Consider the following 14,811-nt stretch of genomic DNA (forward strand, 5'->3'; position numbering starts at 1 on the left):
TTTTTAAAGAACTGGTTTCATACTATATGTATTTTGTTTGGGGTAATTTGTTCTGTTTACTCAGTAGGTCTTGTCACATCAGCCAATCCACCTCATTATTTTTTAACCTAAGTCTGTATAGCATGTCACAGTGTAAATATGTGACTTAACCAGTCCTCTACAGATGAACAGCTGGATTCTTTCCAATTGCTTGCCATTGTAGACAATGCTGGGAGGGATGACAGCCTTTACCATTTCTCCGCAGTAGATGCTTTGAAGTGAAATTTCTGGATCACAGAGCAGTAGTTCTGACACTCACAATGATGTGCTCTAAAGTGACCATACCAATGTTTATGCTCATCTGTAATGAAAGAGTTCCTTCCTATTTTCCCAGACTCTCACTCTTGATATTACCAAATTTTTATTTTGCCAATTTAGGGAGGGGAAGAAGTCTCCCGTATCTCTAATTTTCATGTATCTGATTGCAATGTGATTAAGTATATTTTCATATGTTTACTGACCAATTATCTCCCCTCTTCAGGGAACTAACTGTGTTCATGTCCTTTGAATAATTTTGTAATAAATTATTTGTCTCTTTCTTAATTGGGAGGGGTTATTTCCATGCTATGGATAGCATGATATATATTATTGTATATTATTGCATTACTGTTATATTTGTATATCTTTTTCCAGATAGTAGCCTACCTTTTAATATTGTTTATGGTGGCTTATATTGCCCAAATGTTTGGGGTTTTTTTGATCAAGTCAAATTTCATGTCATTGAGCGGGCCTTCTATTTTCCAACATCATAGAAATGTTTCCTCCATTTCCTGATATTTATTGCTTTATTTTTTTAACTAGTTATTCAATTTACCTTATGTTTATTTTTTGTTCAGGGCATGAGTTAGAACCTAACTTTGTTTTTGCTAAGTTAATAGCTAGCTTCCCCAGTATCAGTTCTTAAATGACCCATCGTTCCTCGACTCATTTAAAATGCTACCCTTATCATAAACTAAATTTTCATATATACATGAGACTGTTTCTGAAATATTCATTCTATCTTAATTTATCTGTCATCTTTGTGCTGATAACTATGCTCCTTTAATTATCACAGATTTATAATATGGTTTGATATCTGGTAGGACATCGTCTCATCTTTGTTCTTCTACAGAATGATCTTGGCTATTCCTGCACACTTTCTTTTCCTTGTGAATTTTAAAATCAGTTTTGTCAAGTTCCAATTGCCTCTAATTTATTTGACCACAGAACTCATTTTTCAAAGATCAGTGTTCAAAAGAACACACTTCAGTGACACATTGGCTTAGGTTGTATGTGGCCCAATGATTTATTTTGTTTGGTCAGTATAGTGTTGACCTGTTCATGTTTTTAAAAACGTTTGACACCCATCTGAGAGCCAAAAGTAAATAATGAATGTGCAACAGGGTGTGTGCATGTGTGTGGTGGGGTATCTTTGCTTTCCCAAAGGGCAACAACGGGCTGGAGCCAAGTAGTGACGGCTCCTTTTATTTACTTAGGCCCTATGTCCAAGTTCTCCAGTTTCTGAACTTGGCCCATTTACTTATTTGTGTTCTCTGCCTAGACTCTAGACAGCTTTTGCCTCTGAGAACCCTGCATTACAGTAATGCCTTCCTAAATAGTCTTGTGTCCCTCCAATTCATCCTTTCTCTATATTGCCATCAGAATGATTTTTCTGTAGCATATATAACTGGGCCACTGCTCTGATTTAAATTATTTGGCAAGATCCAGTTTTCTCTGTGGGTCATATGAGGCTTGTCATCACCTGAAATATTTTTCACCTGTCATTTCCCATTATTTCTCCTTTTCTCTAGCCATTGTGGACCTGTCTACAGTTCCCAAAAGATTTCCCACTTGAATTTGAGTTCTTCTGTGTGGAAGGTCAAGTGAACCCACCAGCCATAAACTTCACCCTCTAACCCTCTGCCCCAACCAAATTTCTTTTTCCTCACATGCATTTGCTTATATAACACCTACATCTCCAAGTCGCAGACGCAACTCCATTACTAGCTGCTCTGTATAGTTCTTCCTGACTGCTTCTCCACTGGCACTTTCACCTTCCCACCACCATCCCAAGGGAAGAACGGAGGTTCTTCTGTGTCCCTTCTCTACTCATTATACCTTCCGCTGAGTCAATTAAGTGACTGATTTTCTTGTCTGTTTGACCCATGACTGTGTTCTCCTTGCGGGCAGAAATCCTATCTTAATCAAGTCACTGTCTCCTAAGCCTAGGGCAGGGTAACTAGAAGTCTACAAACATTCAATAACACCTATGGAATGAAGGAAAAGACTGGAGAGAGGGTTGGTGGGAGGGAGAGTTTGATGAGTCAATCACTGCCTCTAACTAACCTTGGGGAGGTTAGAGCCACATATGTGTCTAATCACTATTTAAATTAGTAGCATTGTCACATGACTATCAGCTCGATCCCCAAGGAGAGGGTGGAATTAACCTTGTCCTCTATTCTAACAAATAGTGTGGACACAATCACATAATTATTTCTCTGGCAAACTCATTGTGCAATGCCACAAATTCTCTCTAAATTGAAAGTTCCTAAGGTTATTTGGCCTTGTAGCCAATATATTTTTAAATTTTTATGTCTAAAATAATAAAGGAATTTGATGGTAATAAATGATTAAATATACAAATATTTGCTTTGCCCACAGTTCTTAAGCAGTCTGTCAAGTTAAGACAACCTGTACACAAATAATTGGCACATTCTTCTCGCACATTAAAGGTCAATCAGCTACGCCAGCTTTGTCAGAAAACAAAAAAGTGATCTCAACAAGATGCCTAAACCCTATAATCACATTTATAGAACATTTTTAGTTGTATTCTTAGTTGTATTCATCTCATTTTGGCATTTTTAGCATCTGTCTAGAAGATTTGTGCATGTACACATAAGATTCAAAATTCCATTAATACGACATTAAGGTTTCAAGTTTAAGCATACAGGAAACTGAAAAGTTACGGCCCTCATAACAACTTTAACTCACCCACCGTCTATATTCTACATGCGTTAAGTTTAGATACTAAAAGGTTAAGCACTGAGCTGGAACACAAAAAGGACACATACATAATAAACAGTCCAAACTTTCATGTTGCTTAGGATGTCTACTTTTATTTTCAGAGAACTACACACTGATATGATCTATTTTCCATATACATAATGGATACATGCAGAGAGGAGTTGGAACTGAGCCGATTTCATTAAAATATTCAGGAGGTTTAAAGTTGAATATTCACACTGCATTAAAAACATCTCTACAGTGCATTTTAAAAATGCTATGCATTTTTAGTATATTTTTAGTTTAGAAAATTGAAACAAAAATATAAAGAGCACCTATCTACAAAGTAAGAGAAGTACACGATCTTATTAGGTATCTTGAAAATTCTGTAATGGTTGAAAGAGCAAAAAAATTATACGTGATGGTCTTACCACACCTTTTTTATTCCATTTAGTATTTTGTTTCCCACCCCCCCACCCCACCCCGCCAAACTCTTTTTAAGCAGGACTTTTGGAAAGAATTCTGTCAGTTTGGAAATAAGCATCTACTGCTCTTGAAGAGCATAATTTGTTTCACAAATGAGAAAAAAAAAATCGTATTTTGCTCTACTACTGCTTGACTTAGTATATTAAGTTCAGAGTTATACATTAAATAATTTCCCTATGAGCTGAGGCCAAGCACACGTATTTCCACCCAAGGGGAAAAGTTTAGAGTGAATGAAAATAAAACTCAATAATGAAGGTCTTCACACAGGGGCAGTCAGCCAAGCTAGAGCGTAAAAATCCAACATAGTGTGTGGCTCTTACTTGAATACATGAAACAGAACCACTAAATCATTTAAGAACTGCCGGCTTCCTTTTGGGTTGTAATGAATTACCAAAACTTTGGGCTAGCAGGACCAGTCTGGTTTGTCCTTCTGTTCTCAGGTAGGCCTACCTACCCCATCCTGGACAGAGGAGAAATGGAACTATATTTAGAGGCCGCCAAGAGAATCCACAATTGCTCCTAATAACTCATTCTAGCATTAAATAGCTCTGTCAAGAAATCTTCCCAGTATCTCCAGTAAATCCTTTGTGCTGAAATCTAAACCGGAAAACCAGCCCCAATGTGACTTTAACATGTGGTCCCTTAAGCTGGAGGTTATATTGTACCATAAAGGCTCACACAATAGGACCAATTCTCTATGTATTTTACAGCAATTTCCCAACAGTTACTTAAGAATATCTGGGCCAAGAAAGTGTTACATATAGAAAATATATGCCCTATTTTGTTTCAGTATTTGGAATATCATCTCATTAATCTGGGTTTCCTTCTCCTTAAATGTGGCCACAAGTCTAAGGCCAACAAAGCAGCTAATCACAGAAAAAGACCAGTTCTATACATTATTACTGCACTGGTCATTCAGCAAACTGGCTTTTTTTTTTTTTTTTTTTGGCCACTTTTCATGGTTATTGATCAGCTCAACTATACAATGATCTGAGTCAATAAAGTTGTATTTTGTATGACTTAGCCTCAAAGAAATGGCTTAAACTTGGCTGTGCTGGAAACTGGCCAACTTAGCCATATCATATTTGCCCATAAGTTCATGTGCATGGCCATCAAAACTGACAATCAAAAATGTATTGAAGGCCTATTATCTATCCCTTCATTCATCCATTTTTTTGTGCATTCATTCCAGCAAACATTGATTATTTCCATTCTTCCACTGCAGTGTTCTATGTACAATATAATACAAATAAGTAAAATTCTAAAACAGGCTTTAAAGTTTACTTATTTTGAGAGAGAGAGCGCATATGTGATCAAGGGCAGAGAGAAAGAGAGAGAGAGAATTCCAAGGAGGTGTCACATTCCACACAGAGCCCAACGTGGGGCTCGATCTCACAACCATGAGATCACAACCTGAGCCGACATCAAGAGTCGGATGTTTAACCAACTGAACCACCCAGGTACTCCTAAAACGGGCTTTAAAGAGCCAAATTTTACTGAGCTAAGGAGCCCGAGTATTCAGTTTATTCTATTCAATTATATGAATGTCATCAGTCTAAACATACACAGCACTGTGCCCCTCATAAAAGAACTTTACAGCAATTTCAAAATACTAACAGTTAGCATGAGATAATAACATTATCAAAGTAGGTTAGTATGATCAGAAGCTTCCATTATCTTTTCAAATAAGTACAAAATTAAAATATAGTTTTTCTGGTCAGAGAGGACATTATGCATGATTCCATAATTACATCAAGTTTTCTAAGGCAAGTGATAATTCCCTTTTCATTCCCTGTAAATCCCATGAAGGCACCTTGTAGTGCCTCAAACATAAAGCTGGTGTTCACATATTTGTTTCTTGTACTGCTGCTCCGTCAGTGAGAGCTGCAAGATACAAAGTGGTCTTATATTCATTGCGACTATTAAACTATGAAAACAATCACCCCCAAATTGCTGATAAATACAGGAACCTACACATGGTGACTTTTGTTCACATTCCATCTGATAAGATACATCACAATCTGCCATTTCAAAAGCCATTCTTACACTACAATGATATACTGAAAGAAGATTTAATAACAATAGGATTGTTTTAAGTGGGAAGCCTCAATTCTTCAAGATTCACTTCCATCCTCTTTATAAAGCCTTTTGTGATTCTATTGCCATGCTAATCCCCTTGATTTGCATCTACTTTTTATTTATTTATTTATTTATTTACTTACTTATTTATTTATTTAATTTCTCTGATTATAGAAACAGTATGTTTCTTGTCAAAAACATGGAAGAGAGTAGAAACTCAGGGTCCTCCATAACCATGTCCCACAAAGATAACCCAGGTTGACATATGTTGTGTATACCTCTAGATTTTTGACTATGTGTCTGTGTCAGGAATGTTTTCTTTCTTATTTTTTTCCTCTGCTAAGTCCAACCCCCAACCCGTTTCTGTGGGGGGGCCTTATTTTCCTCCCTTCCTAGAACCTAAAACATCTCACCTCACCTCCAGTAGAACTGGGAGCAAGTGAAAATTAAAGGACCAGGAAAGGAATTAGAGAGACACGCAGCAGGGGAAAGAATAAAAGAGAAGGGTACAAGAGGCAGCAGAGATGTGGAAACTAAGAAGAGTATCTTAACAGATAAAGTCCCCTCCCATGAAGAGGCTGATGAAGAGTCAGACAGACCCACGAGTCACTGACAGACTGATATCATCTGACCACCCCCTCAATCCTTCACCATACAGACCAGGAGCCATCTTTGAAAAACACAAATCAGGCCAACCTCTTAGCAATCATTCACCATAGGAGTATTTTGATTTGTCAACCTAGTAACCCCAGTCATCCAAAGATAGTACAACTCCTTACCTTAATTGTGTTGGTGATTTTGCCACCCCAGGAAAGATTTAATAAATAAGAGCAGAGATAACAAAGTAAATCAAACCCACACTCTTTGTACTTTTTATGGAATATGTTTAAAGGTAATTTTCACATCACTGGGCTATTCTAGGTATGTTTATTTAAAGGGTATGAAATACTTAGAGATTATGATTTCAATTTGACACATGCAATTGATTTCAGACTTGTGATATTAAATTGGAAGGTGTAAGAACATTTGATTTAATTTTGGAAACAGTGTGGAAATGTTTAACAGAGGTTGAGTTTCTACATGTATATGTTTGATCATTATTTTTTTTAAGCTGCTTATGTTCTTAGAATGATTTGCTTGTTAGGTTTGAAAGTCTGCCCCACTAGGCAGTTGAGCTACTTGAGAAATCAGAAAGATTAAATGTGTAAAAGAGGTTTAAAATGTTAAAGGGAACTGAGTTACCTAAAGTGGGATCAGAACTAATCGTTGAGAGAAATTTCAACTTTTAAACTTGAATTAACCAAATGTTAGTAAAATACAATATGAAAGAGCCTGTTCTTATTTTTATACAATAATGACTTGATTTAAAAATAGTCATAAGATTTGTAGGTTGAAGTAGGTTTCTGAATGCACAGCTTTAATAAATTAAAAATTAATTTAAAACCCAATTAAATGTCAGAAGTCCCTTTTAAAAATTCCTCTTGGACAATAAAAGGCTCAAACTGAAAGTAAGCTCCAAGAGAGCAGGGATTTTCTCTGCCGTGTTTACCCCGGTGACCTCAGAGCCTAAACCAATGTCTGCAAATAGCGGGCAGTCGGAAATGTTTGTCAAATGAATACATGCATGTAGGATTTGAGCTGGGAATCCATCTGCAGTTTCTTAAACCTCAACTTGGTATCACTCAGAAGATCCAATTAGAGCAACCAGTCATGCCGACACTGGTGGCAAAGCCTGTGTTCTAGGATATGCAGATGTAAGGAAATGCAAATGTTGGAACAAGATTGCCAAGGGACGCTGCGGGAAATAAGGACTCTGAGTATGGGACTGTAAGAATTTGTTCCCTGACCAATGACTGGAGATGGATGATGGGGAAACACAGAAGCAGGGAGCTGGGCTGTACATTGCAGAGTCAGAAATAAAGCTAACCAGCCTCAGGGTTCTCCCGGAAGGATGGCCCACGGGCGACTGACACCAAAGCGGAAATGTGGCCAGCTGCATGGCATTGGACACGTAGAAAAGGTCGTAATGAGTGCAACATAGTCAGTTTTAGATATGGCTGTGAGAAGCCCTAGGAAAAAGTACGCTGATGAGAGGAATTTATGAAATATAAAGATAGCACAAAGCAAGCTGCAGAGGGTTTTGAAGGGGACGGGGCTGAGACAGCAGAGTAGACCATCACCTCCAAGACCTGAACCAGGAAGGGAAGTAATGACAAGGAATGGTAAGTAAAAAGTTGGAGACAAAAGTCTGAAGAAGTAACTGCCTTTTATTTTCTTGTTTAAGTTGTGAGATTTGGCTTCTCTTAAGGATGCAGACTGAGGAGAACATTTTCTAATGACTGCAAAAGAGGATGAGGGGGAGGCGAGGAAATTACATCAGATGAGGAAGCACAGTTTTACAAAAGAAATCTAAGTCAATTCAGTGAAAGCTGCTAGAAACTTCCACAAATGAGCCAATAAAAATGTTGAAAGATTCATCCCTGGTACCTGGTATATACTAGGTACTACTTATTCTATGAGCTGAAGATACAGCAGTGACCAAGACAGACAGGTCCCCTGTCTGCATGGGGCTTATGTTCTAGAGGAAATGATTAGCATCAGAACTAACACCAATTTAAAAAGTAAAATAAGTGCTGTATACAATATAATTCCATGTGGTGAGATACAGACACATAATAAAGCAGAGGAAGGAGACAAAGAATGAAAGGATTTCTTAAGATTGTTGGGACAAGGAGGAACAGATCAGAGAGTCCGGCTGGCATTTCGGGCAGTGGGAGACAGAAAGCTGAGAAAGGAGAGAGGATGCTGGGGATCCTGGAAATCATGGTCTCTGGAAATCTCACTCTGCCTCAGACAATGGCATGACAATTACCTCTAATTTCCCCCACTTGATGGCAGCCTTGATTCTGAGACTAAAAACTAAACGGCTTCTTTTTTACCCCCTTAGCATCTCAGATGGTCGCATGTGGAAAGAACCACCGTTACAGGTCCTCTCCAGGCATTCTTAAATAAATCTGGGTCCTCTGGACCCCAAATGCACCATGTTTTTCATGCCAGTCGACTTCACATAAAAGTATGTGAAACATGTTTGGCAGTGGGTTAGTTATATACAGAAGAAACGTGAGCTGGCTAGGAACAAGATCAATTACAAGCACAAGAAATCTAAAGGAAAAAAAATAGCTAAACCACATTTCTTTTCCTCTTCTCTAGCTTGAGTTGAAGTTGTGAGGGTAACTAATCAGAGAGACCTTTTTGCATTGCCTTTCAAAACCTGAATAAATCCTTTGTCCCCTGTGTGATTTATTTTAAGCTTAGAAAATTAGAAAAGCTAAGCATTCAACAGCATCTTAAATAACCAAAAGCAATTTCCTTTAAGTTGCGTCTTCAAATTTTGAGTGATCACTGGATGAGTTCAAACAATGACTCATCCAACAAAAGCATGTGACTCTGACAAACTAAACTATTTAGAACTTTTGCTCTAGAATGCAAAGGGCCCTCAGAAGTCTCTCCCTACTGAACACCATACCTTCCCACAGAGTGCAGAGACCCAGTAACTCTAGGATCCCTGACAGTAAGTCATTCAGCCTCCGCTTGAATACTTCCTGCGATGAGAAGCTCATAACCTCACAAAACATCCATTTCACTTTGTGTCAAATTTCATCGCTACACAAGCCTTCCATACCCAAAACTGCAGGGACACCTCTTGGAAACTCTCCCTAATCATCAGGTCCTCCAAATTAAAGTAATTATTCCTTAAATCTCTCAAATAAGAAACACAAATGTGGGGCGCCTGGGTGGCTCAGTCGGTTGAACATCCGACTTCGGCTCAGGTCATGATCTCTTGGCTCGTGAGTTTGAGACCTGCGTGGGGCTCTGTGCTGACAGCTCAGAGCCTGGAGCCTGCTTCAGATTCTGTGTCTCCCTCTCTCTTTGCCCTCCCTGCTCGCTCACTTGCGTGCACACACTCTCTCTCTCTCAAAAATAAATAAACATTAAAAAAAAATTTCTTTTAAATACAGATGCAGTTCTAACCCTCTTCCACTACAGTCTTAGGTAATATTTAATATTGATCTCAATGTAGTAAAACAATTCTGGAAATACACATTAGTTAAGCTCCTTTTCAGTAATGAAAAATGGAATCTACTAAAAACCAAATTTGCTTGGAAAAATACCTAAAATTAAAAAAACACTGAAACATTTATTCTTAAGATTAAACATTTAGCACTTGGGACTGCACCATAAAAATCCTTATTTTAGTTAATGTCTACAAAGTAACTTGAATATTTACTTTTCAAAATAATTTATTTATTTTTACTTAACACCTGTACGTTTGATTTATGAAATAGAGGGGAAATATATTCTCTTAAAGCATTCGCTTAGATGTTACAAGAAGTTGCGAAAACAGACCTGGGGAAAAAAAAATAAATGAGAAAATCTAACAAAACAAACCGAGTTAAACCTTTCAAAGGTCACTTTTTAAATTACTTTACAAAGCATCCATTATGTAAATAAAGCTCTGCCCCACAAGACATGCTACGTATGCCCCCTTCCACCATTCTGATTTTGAGAGGAAAGGCTGAAATCACTCGGAGGGGCTCCTCTCTTTCCGAATTCTAACATTAAATACTCCTCCGTGAGCGTTTTGCGAAGCACCCCCGCACAGATTTATCCGAGACGTAGAGGCTCTCCACAGAAGTTAAAACTGACCTGCGTAATTCATCTCTGTGCCACATCGCGGAGGTGCTGAATCATTTCCTTTGCTTTAAAATATTTTCCACATCTCACACAGGTCCATTCTCAGTTTATTTTCGTTTGAAAATGTTGCTGTTCATTCCTAGTCAGCTGCTTTTAAAACTTTAATTGTAGCAATAAACCCTCAGGAGTTTCTTCTGTAGCGTGACTTATCTCTGTCCTGCGGGGCACTCAGGCTCTGTGCCTCAAACAAGATGTTAGGAGGTACAGTTCCCAGGAACAGACTAGATGTGCTCAGAGGTGTGCCGGCCCCCTCCGGCCAAGCAGCGGGGAGCCTGCAGGGGCAGCTGGTGGTCAGGCCAGGCCAGGGCATAGGTGGCAGGTGCCGGCTGAGCGGGCTCCTGGGCACCTGGGCCCGGACCCAGCACACTCAGACTTGTGCAAATATTGCCATTGATGGCAAACTACATGTTGTTTGCTTCTCTGCCCTTAAAAGTGCCTTTCTGCCTAGCCCAGGCAGGAGTGAGGTGAAAAGCAGATGAGCCACTCTCCTGGAGACACTGAGAAGGGGTCCTTTAGTGGAAAAAGCAAGCCCCGGCCCCAGCTTAGGCAGGAAGAAAGTCCCACTCCGTGGCAACGCTCTGGGAAGTCCATGGGGCTCTGCCTCCCTCTTTTCATGACAGTGTGTGGTTGTTGCCCGCTTCCCTGCACCCAAGTCTGTATTTGTCAGCTCGGGCCACCGTAACAAAATACCACACACTGGTTGGCTTACACAACAAACATTTATTTCTCACAGTTCTGGAAGCTGAAAGTGCAGGATCAAGGTCTAACAGGGTTTGGTTTCAGGTGAAAGCTCTTTTCCTGGCTTGCAGATCTCTCTGCCTCTGCCCCATGTCCTCACATGGCCAAGAGAGAAAGATCTCCCTCTCCTCCTCTTCTGACAAGGCCAGAGTCCTATCACATTAGGGTCCCACTCTTATGACCTCCTTTAAGCTCACTTTCCTCCTACAAACCCTATCTCTAGATACAGTCACATGGCAGTTAAGGCTCAACAGATGAAGGAAGGGTGCACAATTCAGTCCATCGCAGTAGACAAGAAATGGATTGAATGGAAATGAAGCAGCTCATAAAATCTCCAAAAATTTTGGAGTAGCAGACTGACAAACTAGGCAGAGAAGTAAACGGAAGCTACACATGCAGAAACATTCCCAAACTATGCCCAAAACCATTTTGACGATGTTCCCACTGCTACCACCGGATGCCACAGCTGGGGTTATTGGCCTATGTGGCCTAGAAAACCAAATTCTGATGTCGTGTCTACTGTCACCACCATCAGCCACGGTGCTCACTTTTCCTGACTCTGTCAGTCCCAGTTCAACATCCCAGATATCTGGTTAAGTAAGCCTAGGTCAGAAGCCAGCACCCTCGCTGAGAGGGATGCTGAAAAGGCAAGATGTGGCATTTTTTCTTTATCTGTAATACAACACAGGTCCTGCCTCCTACCAAGACTCAGATGATTCACAGTTCTCTAGACGTAAGGAAAAGGTTCAAATAACACTCCTCCAAATGGCAAAAACCCAAGCAATTATTATTTCCTATTACAGATGGTAAGTTAATGGTTGGAGTATATACATAATTAAAACAAAAGTTTAGGGGCGCCTGGGTGTCTCAGTCGGTTAAGCGTCCGACTTCGGCTCAGGTCATGATCTCGTGGTCCGTGAGTTCCAGCCCCGTGTGGAGCTCTGTGCTGACAGCTCAGAGCCTGGAACCTGCTTCAGATTCTGTGTCTCCCAATCTCTCTATCCCTCCCCCACCTGTGCTCTGTCTCTCTCTTCTCAAAAATAACTAAACGTTAAAAAAAATTTTTTTCAACAAAAGTTTAATGAAAAAACATTTTGATTATAGCCATGGACTCTAATACTGTCTCTCTCTTCTATTTTACATCTTTAAAAAATTCTGATCATACACAAGTAAATTGATTTTATAACTTACTAGATCAGGAATTGCCAGATGAAAAACACAGGAGTAAAATTACAGTCAGGAGAAATGAAAAACATTTAGGAAGTGACCCAATTATCAGTGAGAAAGGATAAAAGTGTCAGCTAGGACACTAGACGTGGGACTAAGACACCAGGAGCAGATATGAAATGCTTCAGAGGGAAACACGGACAGGACCTCCCGTTTAATGAATGTTGATTGGGGTTACAGAGAAAAAAAAAGAATAAAGATCAAATCTAAAATTTCTAGTCAGATAAAAACTTATCCCTTAATTAAATTAAGCTCTTTCACTGAAAATGTGGTTACATCATTAGTCTGCCTAACAAATTTTCGAAGACTAACAATAAAAAGTTAGCTGAAGTCTTAGACCAGGGAGGAAAGCCAGGGTGAAAAAGTCAACACAAGGGGCCAGGCCAAAAAACATAAAATTGATATCAGACATGTATAATGCACTGTCTTTCTAGGAAACAGGAAGTTTGGAGAAAAGAAAACTTGAGAAAAATTTTAACCAACGGGATAAATAGAATAAAAATAAAAAGTAAATAAAATATGAAATTAACTTAACATTTGTCCAATAGTTTTAGTAATTCTTTATTGATTTAATATTCTGAAAATTTAGGAATATACCAAAATGAATTTATTCACAAAAGATTACAGAGAAAAGAAATGTGGAAATTAGCCTATAAAATTTTTCCCACAAATCAATAATATAAACTCAACCAACATGCCTATGGCACAACAAGAACAACAAAAAAGCAAAGAGGGTAGGTGTCATAAACTAGCAATCAGTGAGAAAGAGGTTGATCCTGAGCAAAATGCAGAAAGAGATTACCATATGGCTGGTTATTTGCTTCCCTGAATTTTTTCTCTACCAGGTATGAGCATCATGAAGGAAGGAGCTACGACTTATTCTTTCATATGTCTATGGTATACACAGTACACAGAATGGCACATAGGGTGTACTTCAGAGATATTGGTGGAAATAAATTAGACTGAGCTGAACTGAGCAAGCTCATTAGGAACAAACCTTGTGAGCCAAGTTGAAATGTAAGCTGAACTGAGTAACAGAGTTGGACATATCTGTAAGTAATTTCAAAGAGATGTGTTTAATATCCACTGACACACAGACCTCTAGTGGTGTATCCCTGGGCTATATGCATGGATTGTTCCAGTTTTAATATTTTTACCAAATACAGAAAATCAAGATGGTACGTACATGAAACACACTAATGACTTGGGTCTGAGCAGTAAAGCTAACATACTAGATAACAGAGTCAGGATTTAAAAAAAAAAAAAAAAGCTGAAAAGAGGGACCACACTTAATGACAATAACTATAAAAACAACAGAGATCAATAGAAGTCCTGCAGTTCAATAATAACAACAAACAAACCCCTGGTATTAGTATAGGACAGGGAAATGTAAAAGGACTAAGACCTCCAATTCTGCCATTATGGCTACCCAGAGTGCTTGAAATCGCTCCTTCTAAAACCTACTTAGAAATTTTGGATAAAATATAATACAAACCCTTTTAAAAGCACAGCTAAATTTGCAAAAAAGAAAAAAAAAAGTAAGGAAAATATCCCCAGGGACCAAAAACAAAAAAGTAAATGAAAAACAAAATAAAAGTACATGAGCTGGGGTGACCCCAGGAGTGTGGGGGTAGGAAAAGAATGCTGGTATCGGTAACCAGGGTTTAGGCAAACACTAGGAAGTGGGTATTTGGAAATGAGATTCCTTATAAACCTGGGCCCATCACTAAAATAACAAACAAGAAAAAAAATTCATATTCACCTAACAGAATAGGAAATGGTAAGGAAACTTGTCTATCTCTGCCTGAACTATGAGTAGGAAGAGAAAAGTCTTCCTTCAACATTTGTAATCACTGACCTATTCATGTACATAAAAGAGGTATAATTTACACTACCCAACTGGTCTGTAAATCTCAATTCCTGAAACTAACACAAAAAGTGGTTTGAAACTGATGATAGCCCCGGGGCAGCAGGAAGGGGCAAAAATAAATCTAACCTAGAGTGACATGCCTTTCATACTGTAGTACAGGATTCCAATGAACAAAACTCCACTGAATATGAGCTCACAATCCAAAACAACAAAGCCCACAAGAATACAATCTGCCAGGAAAGAGTCAGTGGATGTACCAAAAGGCAGGTCCCCACCTACAAGAGCTTTAGACATACAGACTATGCAATAAATGTGTTCAAACTACTAAATACTTAAGTAATAAAAAATATTAAAATAGCAAGACACTATGAAAAGCAAGAACAGATAGGAAAAGATGACTGTGTAGTACTTCTAAAAATGAAGATATAATCATTGAAATTTTAAAAACTCAGTGGAAGGGTTAAACAGGTTCCACATGGGTGAAGAGGTTCCACATGTCCTCCATGTCCACATGGAGGGACACCATTATGAAACCACAGAACATATATACAAAGAAAAGCTCTCAAAAACAATGCAAGAAAAGACATTTCCTGAAAAAGACCAGTTAGACTAAGACAGACTTCTGAAAAGCAAAA

The 14,811-nt window shown here is 38.7% G+C and overlaps 1 protein-coding gene across 8 annotated transcripts in view; it reads right to left on the reverse strand.

The window, feature by feature from the left end:
* Positions 1 to 14,811, reverse strand: part of KIF6 (kinesin family member 6) — a 385,598-nt gene that overhangs the window by 326,541 nt on the left and 44,246 nt on the right. Inside the window, exon 1 of one of the 8 annotated variants that reach the window (XM_042938648.1) lies at positions 10,294 to 10,314. The exons of the other annotated variants lie outside the window; for them this stretch is intronic. The gene's annotated coding sequence lies outside the window, so the exon portion shown is untranslated. Of the gene's footprint in view, positions 1 to 10,293; positions 10,315 to 14,811 lie in introns of those variants that run through there. 8 annotated transcript variants of the gene reach the window in all.

Source organism: Panthera leo, chromosome B2 (genome assembly GCF_018350215.1).
Source record: "Panthera leo isolate Ple1 chromosome B2, P.leo_Ple1_pat1.1, whole genome shotgun sequence".
Classification (NCBI taxonomy): domain Eukaryota; kingdom Metazoa; phylum Chordata; class Mammalia; order Carnivora; family Felidae; genus Panthera; species Panthera leo.